This window comes from Glossina fuscipes, unplaced genomic scaffold, assembly GCF_014805625.2.
Source record: "Glossina fuscipes isolate IAEA_lab_2018 unplaced genomic scaffold, Yale_Gfus_2 122, whole genome shotgun sequence".
Lineage (NCBI taxonomy): Eukaryota > Metazoa > Arthropoda > Insecta > Diptera > Glossinidae > Glossina > Glossina fuscipes.
The window spans coordinates 1,089,411-1,102,910 of NW_023998465.1; the positions used below are offsets into that span (position 1 = coordinate 1,089,411).

General features: G+C 38.4%; 1 long non-coding RNA gene across 1 annotated transcript; it reads left to right on the plus strand.

The window, feature by feature from the left end:
• Nucleotides 1-642: 642 nt before the first annotated feature.
• Nucleotides 643-4,295, plus strand: LOC119640684. Its single transcript, XR_005247703.1, has 3 exons — nt 643-3,737; nt 3,813-3,973; nt 4,036-4,295. It is a non-coding gene; the product is annotated as an uncharacterized LOC119640684 (long non-coding RNA).
• The last annotated feature ends 9,205 nt before the right edge of the window (nt 4,296-13,500 follow it).

Here is a 13,500-nt window from a genome sequence, read left to right on the forward strand (position 1 = left end):
TTCGTCGCTTGCTCTCAACTCTTCCCTGACTTTATCTGCTACTAGACTGGACCGGTCTTTCCCTCGACACGGACAACTTCAAGCCAGCTGTTTTACGACTCCCGTCAAGGTTGCCTTTTAGCGACCTTACCATATCCCAATCAGAAAGCATCTGTTTCTAATTGGGATTCCTTATCTCCTGTCGTCCATTTGGCACTTTAATTAATACCATTCTCAACTCTTAACTTTACTTAGCCTAGCACTCTCCCATCAGACACGAAGAACCTATGAGACTTATAGAAATTATCGACCCCGGCATTTTAGCAGAATTGATGCACTGCCAAAATATGAATATTTAATTGCAAAAAAATAAATTATTCTTATTATTTATTTACCGACTGGGAGCAAGCGAAACCGAAACTGAATAAAATTGAAGGCGTCGTTTATTGCAAATTTATTTAATTTAACGTCTGGTCTGCCCTATGTGATGAAATAAAAGAATGACAGTTCACCAGATTTAAGATTCATCTTCGTATTAGCTATCAAAAATAATGATGCAAATATACCGCCGAGTTGTACAGATTTAAATAAAAACTTTCCGCAATTTTACAAAATTTATTGATTTCATTTTAAAATTTCGTGCTTTCAAAGAAAAAAAATGTATTCATTTTAAAAACTGCTAGAGTTGAGTTAGGCTGTATTTACACTCAACCTACAGCTGTGTTCAGAAGTGATCTGATCTGAAGATTTATTTACAGCCGTATAGATTTATATTAATGGGAAAATTTGTGGAGCTTTGTCCTACTAAAGCTCTATGTCGTCGTTCGGTTATCGTTTAATTATATTACAGGTAGAGCTATTAGTTTTAGTTAATATTGTCACACGTTTAATAAAATGATAGTAACATAGATAGATAACGAAATAACTCGTTGGATGATAATAAAATACCAAATTGACGTGTAGGAGAACACTAGGTTGGCTTGGTCTATCTTTTGTACTCGAAACAATTGGAATACCGAAGGTTTATTGTGTCCAACCTGGAAGGGTATTGTAATATATCTTTATTGGAATTGCGACATTAACAATCAGATAAAGTATGGCAAGCGCACTCCGAAACAGATGGGTCTATACACTTAGGAAGGGAGATCTAATCTCACCGAATTTCAGCTGGGTTCCAGTAGAAAAGTTGCGGCCGCCGGAGTTTCAAATCCTGGGATACCCACACCTACGTGTAATGAAATTAAAATACAAGGACAATCATTCGACGAGATCGTCGGACAATTTGCCAATATGACGGCGAGTTTGCAAAGAGGGAAATCTGAAAGGCTATCATCAGCCGATATTACTGCCGCTGAATTAGTTTCATAAACAAAACTACAGTTAAATAGCCGATTAATGCAACTATATACATGCCATGGGGCCCTAATTATTGAATATGGCTTCTGAGGACAATACGGGACGTTGGGTCCCTTACAGTTTATTGAACCGAAACATTTTACCTAGCGTAGTGGTCATTGTAACATGTGATTTTAACTTAGAAATTTTAGTTTGCTAAGAATACAAATCTGCGTGACCAAAATTATAAAGTTCACGCACGCAGAGAAATTCTTTTGACATAGCTTTGATTTTTCTGCTATGTAATGTTTTCCGGTAGGAGAAATGAGAGAGTAGAAGAGGCGAAAAAAGAAAGAGGAAGAGTAAGAACTTTGGTTAAAGAGGTTCTAACGTCTCAATCGAAAAGAAGAATAAGAAAAAAAATTCATATATAATTCATATTTCGGAGGTACAATGAATAATATATCCAGAAAAAGAAAAAAAACTCTGAAAGCAGCACAGCATTAATAGACGGAGAACCAATTATGAAGTATTTAAAATGTAAGGTAAATTAAGGTCCAGAATATGGTGGCTCTAAAGAAAGAAAAAGAAAAATAGCGGACGTTTTTGCGAAAAGAAAAAAAAGAAAAGACCGAACAAAGATAAAGTATATGTAAAGTATATACAAAGTAAATTACGTACAAAAAGGTAAATATATATATGTGAACATCTCGACGTAGTGGAGAAACAGATCCGCAACTCCAGAATAACAACAGCTAATAAATGAGCTGTACACGTTAAGCGGGTGTAAAAGTTTCCCAAAAAACGAAATATAGTTCCTTCTTGCGTACTGTGAGCAGCCAAAGTCGTCTCTTCTTTTGCCCTCACAGGTTCTTCGTCTCTAAGGGTGGTGTGCTAGGCTAAGTTAGGTTAAGAGCAGGATTAAGTAAACTACTAGACAGGCGACAGGTAGATAAGGGAACCCCAGTCAGAAACAGACGTTTCTGGTTGAGATAAAGTAAGGTTGCCAAAAGCCAACCTTGACAGGAGCCGTAAAAGAGCTGGCTCCAAATAGTCCGTGTCGAGGGACACACTGGTCCGGCCGAGTAGGGAAGTTAGAATGAGGGTAGACACACGACGGCAACAGATTAACTGAACAAAATATCAAAAACGTATTATTAAACAAGAAGAGGGAGAACGCTCTGAATGGACGAACTATTGTGTTGTAAGCAAAGTAAAAAAAATGAATAAACAAAGTGAAAACTTCCGAAAGTCAAACTATTCTTTAACCATTCAAAGAAAACATAAAATTCATGTGAGTCAAAGACTTGTGCCGCTGAGCTTACCCCAGCATCAGGAAATGGACTAAAGCCCTCACAGTACATACACAGATAAATTCCATGGTACTTTCAAACGCGTTCATAAGTAACAGCGTCGTCAAATTATATGCAATAAATTCGGCGAATAGGCAAGGCGAGTATAGAAAAACCCAGGTGCACAAGGGACGCCTGTTCAGTAGGTTAGATTGCGTCCGTCCGTGTGTTTGTTAAAAACTATGCACGTGCTGTTATATGTCGTGAAATATTTAAGGACCTTGTTGGCGCTTCTGGCTCTAATGGGCCATATGTGGTGTACAGAGCCACAAAAATGAAAACGGATCTGCAGTAACATCTTCCTTCATGTCTTCGTACGTATTATTTATATATATAAAGGTATTATGTGTACATATATATTATGAGGAACCAAAGTCGTAACTCGTTTTGGCCTCACAGGTTCTTCGTCTCTGAGGGGGAGTGCTAGAGTAAGTTAAGCTAAGAACTTAAGCAAAGAGAAATTAGAGTGAAGAGAAATCATAAGAAGTTGAGAATAATTAGTTTAAGACAAATTTTAGTCAGTGCTAAAATAAGTTAGAGAAAGTGAGTTGGTCGCGGGGTGAGTTAAAGAGCGGACGATTTGGCCTCATTGATGCGGTTACAAGGAAGTCGGTGCTATGTCTTGAGATTAAGAAAAGTGAACCGATATTTTAAGTAGAGAAAAGGAAAAATTGTAAATGTCGAGGAAGAAATACTGAAACATATTTTAAAGAAATATAAAAATTCTTATATAAATTCTAATTGAGAAAAACCAAGTTTTTATCAAAAGCAAAAGAAAGCTGCAAGAATTTTATGTTTCTGCAGCGATGATCAACAGGAGACAGATACGTAGAAAACGCAAGGTAAACGAAGAAATTTCCCCTAGTTTCCCGAATTGGCTGACAGCTTGAAGAGCGTGTCGATGCCGAATCAGCGGTAGTCGCTAGGCAACAACCCCGGAACCAAATACGAACGCCCCAACACGAGCGACATAGAATGCTATGGGTAACTAGCGACAGCGGCAGATCAGATCCACTTGATATGCCTGACTTGTTCTATCCAAATTATATCCGCTGGAGCATCACGACCGAGGTAAGAAGCAGGTATTTACTAGCATGCCTAATTGAAATTTTTAATACAATTATCGATTTTCATCACTTTTACTAGCACATAACTAGAAAATCTATTGTTATTCCGTCCAACTCGTAATTGTTAGCTCCGTCGTAGTATTCATTGCTATGATTATCCTCATCCGGTGACATCTGCACATCTTCCCATAATATGTCGTCCTCACTGCCAAACTCTTCGATGTGCCGCATGTGAGCAAGGTTTGTTTAATTATAGATGGATTTAATTCATGCCCTGATGAAAGCTTTTTTCAATGTCAAAGAGGGTCGTTTGACGCATAAGGTCACCTGCAGTGTATGTATGATTATCTTCGCCTAACCATTTACGATTTCCTTCATCGGCATATTGACAGAAACGTTTAAAGAGTGAAGTGGACGCAACCTGGACTAATGACAAGATCCAAGTTTATTTGCTGCATTCTGTATGAAAGGCATCCAATGACACTGAAACGAATCGAACACCGACATGAAGAGCGGCTTTCGTGCACCACTTAGGGGATGGCCCCAAATGTATTACGACCAATAAATGGTAAATCTGTTTAGCCCTTCTTATAAATACGAATATATACACACTATGAAAATTGTAGTTTTAGAAGAGTTTTTTTTTTGAAAACGATTTACGGCGGTACATGTCAGCATAAGAGTGAAATGAGACTTCTTGTATTCAGTTATTCGAATTGACACAGTTTTTTTTATATATATTACTATCTACTGTCTTAGAGTAGTTGATGTTTGACTGTCAAGTTATCAACGCGTGTGTTGCGCAAGTAAGCGATAATTTGGTGATTAATAATTCGTAAGTGATTAACTCGGTTGATAATAACGTGCGCTCAGTGCGATTTGATGAGAGAAGTTGATGGATGCTTGAATAAAAAGGTGTTCGGTTCATAAACTATTGTTTGAAAGCATTTCCTTTTGTTTCAACGACGGTTCCTCCCCCCGTTGTTGAGGCTGCACGGACTGTCGTACCGCCAAAGCCAGTGGAAACCTGGTCTGTGGTTGTCCGTAGTAAGAATACTGCGGACACACCTGAGGAGATAGTTAAAAAGGTGGTGGAATAGGTGGGACCGATGGTGGGTGTTAGATATTAAGCCAATCCGCGGGGGTGGAGCCGTAGTTCGTACGCCATCCGTTGCGGACAGGGGGAAGATTGTGCCCAACGCAAAGTTTTGGGGCTTGACGTTTCTATTACGAACAAATTAGGCCCGAGAAGTTTGATTCAATCCGTTCATCAGAAGTTGAGTCCGTCCGCTTTATGGATAAACCGTATGAGGTGAACCTTAAGGGTTAATTCCACAGGCGGAAGGAATTCGTGAGGGTGCTCGTCTTGTGTCGAAACCATGAGCAGATGCTGACAGCCAGACCAAAGTTATTTTGGAAGGCTCTAACACTGCCATGGATTGCCTTTTGCGCGCTGGCAGGATATACGCCGAGTGGATGTCGTTCCCGGTACGCCCCTATGATGACGTACCCATGTGCTACCGCTGCCTCACCTTTGACCATATTGTTAAAGATTGCACTATGAGGGGAATAATTCGCCGTCACTGTGGTCAGAGTGGCCACAGATCGAGCGTGTTCACGAACGCCGCACACTGCAGAAATAGCGAATTTAGGGGGCTTCCAGAGAGTCAACCTATGATGTCTTGAATACAATGGTATGATTGGGCAGTTAGCAGCTCGTCATTAAAAAGGCCTTGCTCATGCTCCAATATAACTCCAATCGCAGTTATAAGGCGCGATGTGATTTCGGTCAGTGTATACGTGAGGTAGGCAGCGGGGTGGCGTTGGTACAGGAGCCGTGCGTATCCGGTGGTAGGGCTTGCCAACGGATATGCGTGTGTTTCTTGACCACAATAGCCTCTCTGCTGTCATTGTGAATGATGTAAATGTGGCAGCCACACTTGCTCTAACAAGTAATCACGGTGTCTGTGTGTCCGTTGAAGGCCCTTATGGAAGATTGCTTTTCGCAAGCCTTTATTGTAAGTTCAATCAGGAACTGAATGCGTATCTTAGGTATATGGATTCGGTGTTGCTGCTTGCTGGTGACACCCCATTGATCCTGGGGCTGGTTAACTTTTCATGGTCCAGTTGGGGCTAATGACATTGATATCACTATTGCCAGTAAGGCCAGCAATGGGTTTGTTTGACTTCTCATGGGTGGTGAAAGGAGGGTGGGAAGTTAGCGATCACCAAGTGGTGATGAGCTATGCCCGGGCCACTTCTGTTGAAGTGGACGTTAAACGTTGGTGTACTTCTGGGATAAACCGGGAAACCTACGGGGTCCTTGTTTGGGAGGCGATCACTGTGGTGTCGCTTGGGAAACCAGCTTTCAGAGGAAACCCTTAGATGAGCAGTCAGATCACGTAACTGAATCGGGTTGGAGTGTCAACGACTTCCTCTTTGAGAGAGGCCCCTAGGCAAGCCAAAGAGGGTAAAGTGGTGAACACGTCCTCTGTCCGGAAGAAGAAAAATTGTCCGTCGCCATAGAAGGCGGTTCTAATGTTGCGGACGCTATTCAGCTAAAAGTTGAATTGAGGCAATGTCTCAATGACTACAAACGCATGCTTAATGAGACTAAATTGGAGAAATTTTGTCACCCGAAACCGTGATGATCCTTGGGGTCTGGTCTACCGGGTTATCAAAAGGAGAAGATCCTTGGAGATAAGCGGTATTCGCACTTCAAATGGAGTGCTATCCACGTGGAGTGAGTGTCTGGATGCATTTCTGGCAGCATTCTTCCCTGGGCAGGATACTTACTCCTCCCTTGGAAAAGTGTGAAGTTGAGCACGTAATTTCCAAAGTCAGATCAAAAAGATTGCCAGGCGTTGACGGAATCACCAGGGGAGATGGCTAATGCCATCTAAAAGGTGATTCCTGATTACCTGTATACGACTGTGTCTGTCTGAAGGTTCTTTTCCACTGCAGTGGAAAATCGCAAATGTTGTGGTCCATCGTCGTATCCGGGTATCAGTCTTCTCCCGGTGCTTGGTAAAGTTCTGGAGAGGTAAATTGCCTGGAAATTAAACTCTGGACAAGTTATTTCTCTTAGAGGCGAACTTGTATTGTTGGCAGAAACGACATTGTCTTCAGGGATGCGGTTAGAGGTTGCCCACCGGGATCCATCAGTGGACATTTATATGGATCATTGCGATGGATGGTTTGTTAAGGCAGCCAGAAGGCATTTGCGGCGAAGTTAATGGAATACTTGGCTTCTCTGCTTATGCAGAATACCTGCTCATCTTAGTGAAAAGTAGGGCTCGGAATACCGAATTTCAGGTCGTATGGGACCTGACGCTAAATCTGACCGGAGGCTTTCTTGTTCTTCTTTGATTACTTATTTTTTTCTTTATATCCGGTACGATGGGTATCAGAGTCTTATTATCTGCTACCCTATCGATGGCATTGAGAACAAAAAGTTTATCAACCACGTCGTAACGCTCGGGATACTTAATTTAGAATTAACACACTTAGCTTGCCACTTTCTAGTGGCCAATTTCTTTTATTTGACTTCCATGTCAACGAGGTTGTGAAAAAAAAATTGGTCCGCCAGACATAGAGTCATTGTTTTTAAGATATTCATGTAACAACAGCAAATAAAAAGTTCCTCAAAAAAAAAAAAAGAAAAAATAACATTACTCTTCCTATATATGAACATATAATTAGACACTTTGTTATAATTTACCAGAAATCTCTATTTCGAACATATTCATACTGCATTATTTGCGGGAATATTATAGTGACAGTGAGCTGATAGGCAAGCAGGTATAACTATACCAATGTCATTAACCAGAACATATACTCTGTTTGATGAGACGGAAGTAATCCAGGTATATCCAAAACATCGTTTTGAATATCACCGTTCTGCCCCGACGAAAACGCTAAGATACAAAATTTTTCAAGCAGGCAGATTTTTATGCGCTACGGAGCACAATACAGTGGTTAACTTTCTTACCTTGTAACAAGAGGGATTGTTAAGTTCTCGCGGGAGAAAAAGTATAATAAAGATGTGTTGATGCCATTTTTTTTGGGTTGGTCTTGAGATTCGGGACGGGTGAAGGAGCGCGGTGACTGAAAAGAAAAAAAGTTGTTGCATTTTTGTGATGGATAAAAGAAAAAGAAGTTTTGGGTTTAAGAAAAAGGGCAACAAATTTTGATTGAAGGAAAGAAAAATTAAAGGTTGATTGTTTTGATATCAGAAAGAAAAAAATAATTAATTTCAAATAGATAAGAAATAAAAATATAAAAATAAAGAAAAACAGCAAATGGAGTGACGGTTCAGCTGGTGACATTTTTTTTTTTTTGATGTAAAGTCTGTGAATATACGTTTATTTAATTGGAATATAAACTAAGCGCAAAGGACATCTAACGAAATAAAAATATTTTTAAAAAATGATCACTAAACTGTTGAATTTAAGCAATATGCAAATAAAACTACTCGCAGTATATTTTTCTAAATAATCTAAAAAAGAAAAATAAAGCAAAAGATTGTTGAGTCTGCCTAAGTTCAGTAGAAGGTCGTAATTTTAGGATTTCAGAATGATTAAAAATATATTGTCTGAAGAAGTGGCCAAGTGGTATGCGTGAACAATAAGAAAAGTATTACATAACAGAATAATTATCGAAAAAAAAGAGCAAGTAGCAATTGATTTGCCACGTAAGGGAACAAACAATGAGCAGTCGGTTAACAATTAAACGACATTTATTGCTTTGTTGTCGAAAACTCGATGTAAAAATTTTTTTCGTTTATCGACATTTGGTTAAGAAAAAGTTATCGGTATTTGAAAGAAAAGGAAACTTGGAATTTGGGCTACACTGAAAAATAAATATAATCTGAAAATTGCACTTATGTCATATAATTAAATAAATAATAATTAAAAGAAAGACAAGAAGATAAACAGAAAAATTGCATAATAAGAGAGGGGAAAACAAGTTGTTCTTAATCATTAATTTGTAACAAAACATGTATGAATTCAGTTTTCCAATCCATAACTACGTGGGATGAGGCTTTCAAAGCACAAAGTTTTCGGAAAATTGTTCGCAACGTGGTTGGAAAGCAAAGTGTACAATTTAGACGATCGTAACCAATGGGTTCCTGATAGAGCCAATATTCCCAAGGTGAGAATGTGCTGCTGAATGGGAGGTGGTTACTTGATTATTGAGATTTTGAAGTCAACTCACACTAATTTAACTCTATTTTTGTGTTTGTGCCGGGTGCGGAGTATATTTGTATTGACTTGTCCTACAAGCACGAGCGAAAATAGAATTTATTTTTGGTTGCATTAAAATATTTGTATTTGTATAGACTTTTTTTTGGGCCGAAGGGAGGCCAAGAGGCAGGATGGGTATCGAAAGGCGCCAGGAGCAGATAGGACCCCGTTCGGTAGGTTAGAATTTCGCCTGTCCGCATATTCAGTATGGGGCAAGTGCGCGTAATTTCTTTTGCTTGTAACCGGCTGTGAAAATGTCCGCGAAAAAAAGTAGAATCCCTCACACATCTCATGAACCAGCTAGCACCTCTGTGGCAAGTACGCCTGATCCATAGGCCTCCATTCGTCTTATAATAGCACTGAAAGGTTAAAATGCATTTCATCCCTTATTCAGTTGAATAACGGGAAAGTTTGTTGTTTGTGTTTTTCCTTTTTTGGCCATATAGTTTTCATATTTAAGTTTTTTTTTTTTGTTTCTTTTTTTTCCACTTAAATTTTATTTTGTGCTTTGCGCGATTATGGTAGAATTTTATTTAAGACATTGTTCTTTTTTTGTATATAAATTTTCTTGTCTTTTTTTTTTGTTCCATTGTTTGTGGTTTGTTTGTGCGTATTGCTTATTTTATTTTTATTGCTTTACTTCTTTGGTTATTTATCTATTTTCCCTTTTTTTTTAACCTTTTCTTTGGTTTTTTTGATGCTGTTTTTTTTTTCACTATTTTCCACTCGCGTTTTTTTTTTGAAAATAATAAAGAGTCCCTGCTCGGGCGCCACTTGTGAGGCTCAGCTGCCCAGCTGCCAGCTGGGAAAAAAACAGAAGAAATTTATAATTTCACAGGGACTCTTTATTTCAATAATTCTCTTTATGCTTAAATTCAACTCTCTACCTCGGGGACAAAACCGTGACCTTTCGTGTCGACGTCCCAAGCTCGACTCTCTAACTCAACTAAAACTAATTAAAGTTACCTCATTCTATTCTTAATCTATCACTATCCTATCTTAATCTATTCTTAATCTATATTAGTTTACTCCTATCCTATTCTTACCTATTCTTACGCTACCTTACTTCCTAGCACTCCTCTCTCCCCAACCAGAGACGGAGAAACCGTGAGGCCAAAACGAGGAACGACTTTGGGTCCTCACACAACGTACGAATATGGTTACAATCTAGTCGAAATGAAATGCCTTTCATAGTGAATAAGGCAGGTAATAATTTAATTGAACAACTGTCAAGGCGAAATACTACGAATAACTCAATAGCAGAAGTAAATTCACAAGAGACTCTCTTGTAGAAACGACTCTGTTGAACGTATTCCACATGGCAGATCAACTTCGAGCTCAAAAGAAGAGCAGACACTTTTTAGATGTGTTACTTGGTAAAGATTCGGCGAAGGTGTCTCTTCTTTATTTACTTATTTGTTTATTTACATTTATTAATATATTTATTTGCACATGAAATTCAGCTAAAATAAATTAACAGTCGTATTCAGTCGACTCTTAGAAGTAAATCTTTTATTAATTATTTTAAAAACTAATACAAAGTATATAAAGAGAACTAAAGAAAAACAAAATTCATCTATAAGAAAGAAAAAAAAAGCAAGCAGACCATTAGCACAGTAAACCCGTAGGGTATTGCAAACATTCACAAACTCAGAAACCGATAACGGTAAATAACACCAGTTAATATTCAATCCATAGGGAAAAGTGCAAGTTAGTTTAAATACGAAGTACGCAAATGGCGGTTAATGAACCATTATTAATTTAGAATTAACACACTTACCTTGTCCATTCCGGCCGATGACCACTGACGATTGAAGCCAAACATTGGCATTTAAATTTTAATTTTTAGTCGCTAGACAATTTCTTTACTCTTCGAACTATATATTTTAGTTAATGACATAAGTGAATTAATATTAGGATTTTTATTCAAGTGAGGGATATAACTAAAAAATTCTAGGACGATATTTTAAAATTACGATTCATGATTGCTACAAGAAACGATGGACGAAATTCGCTGCGGAAATCAGTTTGTCCGCCTACGATTGCAAGGTATTGGCAACAAATTTATATCGGCTTTTGAGATCTCTCAAGAAGCCTTTTGCAATATATTAGGAATGACTTTTTCGCAACGTAGTAGTATCCAGCGAATTATCAATCTCTGTCCCCGAGAAAAAAGTCCTTATAGACTAGCCCAAAAACAATTAAGGAACATGCCAAAAAATTCGGCAGATATATTTCAAACAAATGTCTTAGATCACTATATTCAGCAACTCACGCGCACCATACATCAAGCCATACAAGATTTGGTGAAACTGCTGGGATTGTTGCATTAAAAAACGACACAGGTTTTGAACAATGAAATCCCCAAGAAGGAGGATATCAAGCACAAAGAATGCTGGACAACGTCTGTTGCTAAACATTAAGTAGACAGACAAAGACGTGCTGGGACCAACAGTCGTCAAAGCCAGCGAAAATCTAGCACACACTGAAGCAGGGTAAAAGTGAAGCGCAAGCAAAGACCCGATGGCAGATATATTGGTAAAAAGAGCAAGAAGAGAAGTCGCACGGTTTAATAGTGAAAAGAAATGGGCAACATATTATACAATGGCATTTTAAACATTGTTAAACGAAACGGCAAGAGATTCGCAAAAACTAAAACTATAAATGCTCTTTAAGCTTAAAAGAACACCGAAGGGGAATTCGCAAGAATATAAAACCCAAATAGAGAAGGTGCTACATGAGCAAGATAAGGTTAAATTGCTCGATAATGACAAGGAAATAATTATTAAAGATGTGAAAGAAGCCACCATAAAAAATGATGTTGTAAAGATTGTTGCAAATAATCGATGACAATGTCAACGAGGATATAGTCACAGCCTTAAAAAAAACGTACACAGATAGGATGGCTATATCGCACATCATCTCTAATATATCCACGGCGCTTTTGCAAAGCAGATAAATTAATATTGGATGGGTTGTACGCAGAGTGCGCGCATATAACATCCCTACCCGGTGTTTCAAATTCGTTGAATTTGGCCTTATCGTCAATCTTGCAAATGCGACGAACATGAAAGCATTGTTGATTGAGAGAGTCACGTAGGCAAACAATGCATGAACCAAATCGCATTTCTTGCATAGCCAAGGCACTAAATACTAATCACGTCGCAAGTGATGCCCATCGCATAAGGAGATTTAAAAAAAAGATACAAAATGAAACTCATGCAGTTGAATAGCCATACCGTAAGATGTACTATGGTACCTGGATCATGGACTGAGTTAACATGACATTTATTCGGGGTTGTGGTGAACTAAAGGTAGAAGAGATTCCTGAGAAAAATAACAAATAAAATAAATGGCATTTTAATCTCCAGTGGGTATTTACCACCAAGTCTCAAATCCAAGAGTATATTTTAATGAGTGGGCAACAAAATGTGGTAGCAAGTGTACCACCCATAGAGGCGAAGCCTTGATTAAAGCCATCTGAAAACTAGAAATTGTGGCAAAAAAGAACATATAGGAGAAAAATGAAACTTGGTCAATAATGGACATAAGTGTTCTCAGCAATTCTTTGGTTCGTTACTGTGAATGACGATAGCGATACTTACACTCAATCTAACCCTCATGCAATAATCGCAGATATGCGGCTTCAGTCTCGAGCAGGAAGCAGGGGTGGACATTCCAAATGATCCTCTTTCCATGAAGGACGTGGTCGAAATCCTGTTTTCAAAACATCAACTTGTTTCCAAACTATGAACCAGCAGGTTGACGCCCGGGAAAATGCAATGTTGATTGGTCGCCGTATGACATTAATTCTGACGAAATTAAGAAGGTAGCAACGGAGTTGAAAAACAACAAGGCATCAGTGCCAGTATTTGCAATGTCCAGTTAAAATGTCATTCCAAAAAAGACGTAAACAAACATACAAGAAAATGAAATAAAGGATAGCCTGGCTTGGATTGCAATATGCACTTATTGGCTATGGTCAGTAATTAAAAAAACTGCATAGATAAACAGGCAAACAAATACGTCTAATGTAAATGTTGAAATTTATCATTAAATGAGTAAAAATTAACAAGTTGGATTAAATCAAATATACATATTAAGTCCCAAACGAAGATATAAAGATAGTAGCGGAGCACAGGCCGACTCTCTTCTCAAAGTTCTATAGAAGCTGCCTTGGTAGAGATATATCCCCAGGATGTGGAAAACGCAGAAGTTAGTGTTGATACAAAAACCAAACAAGCGCGAAGGAGAGCCCGGGTATTACCATTTCCTATGTGTGATGGCTGGAAAGGTATTAGAAATTCTGATTAGGACATGCCTAGACGACCGCCTCACTGGTGCAGAAGGTATACCAAAAGCTTAACAGGGAAAAGTATGCGAACGGTACAATGTTGCGCATGTTTATTAATCCACTTTGTTTCATCTTATAACAAGATTTATATATTTATTTGCCTCTATTTACATTTACATGATCGTGTCGTTAATTGTTGCATCTTGGTAGTTTATTGCTTTTTGTTG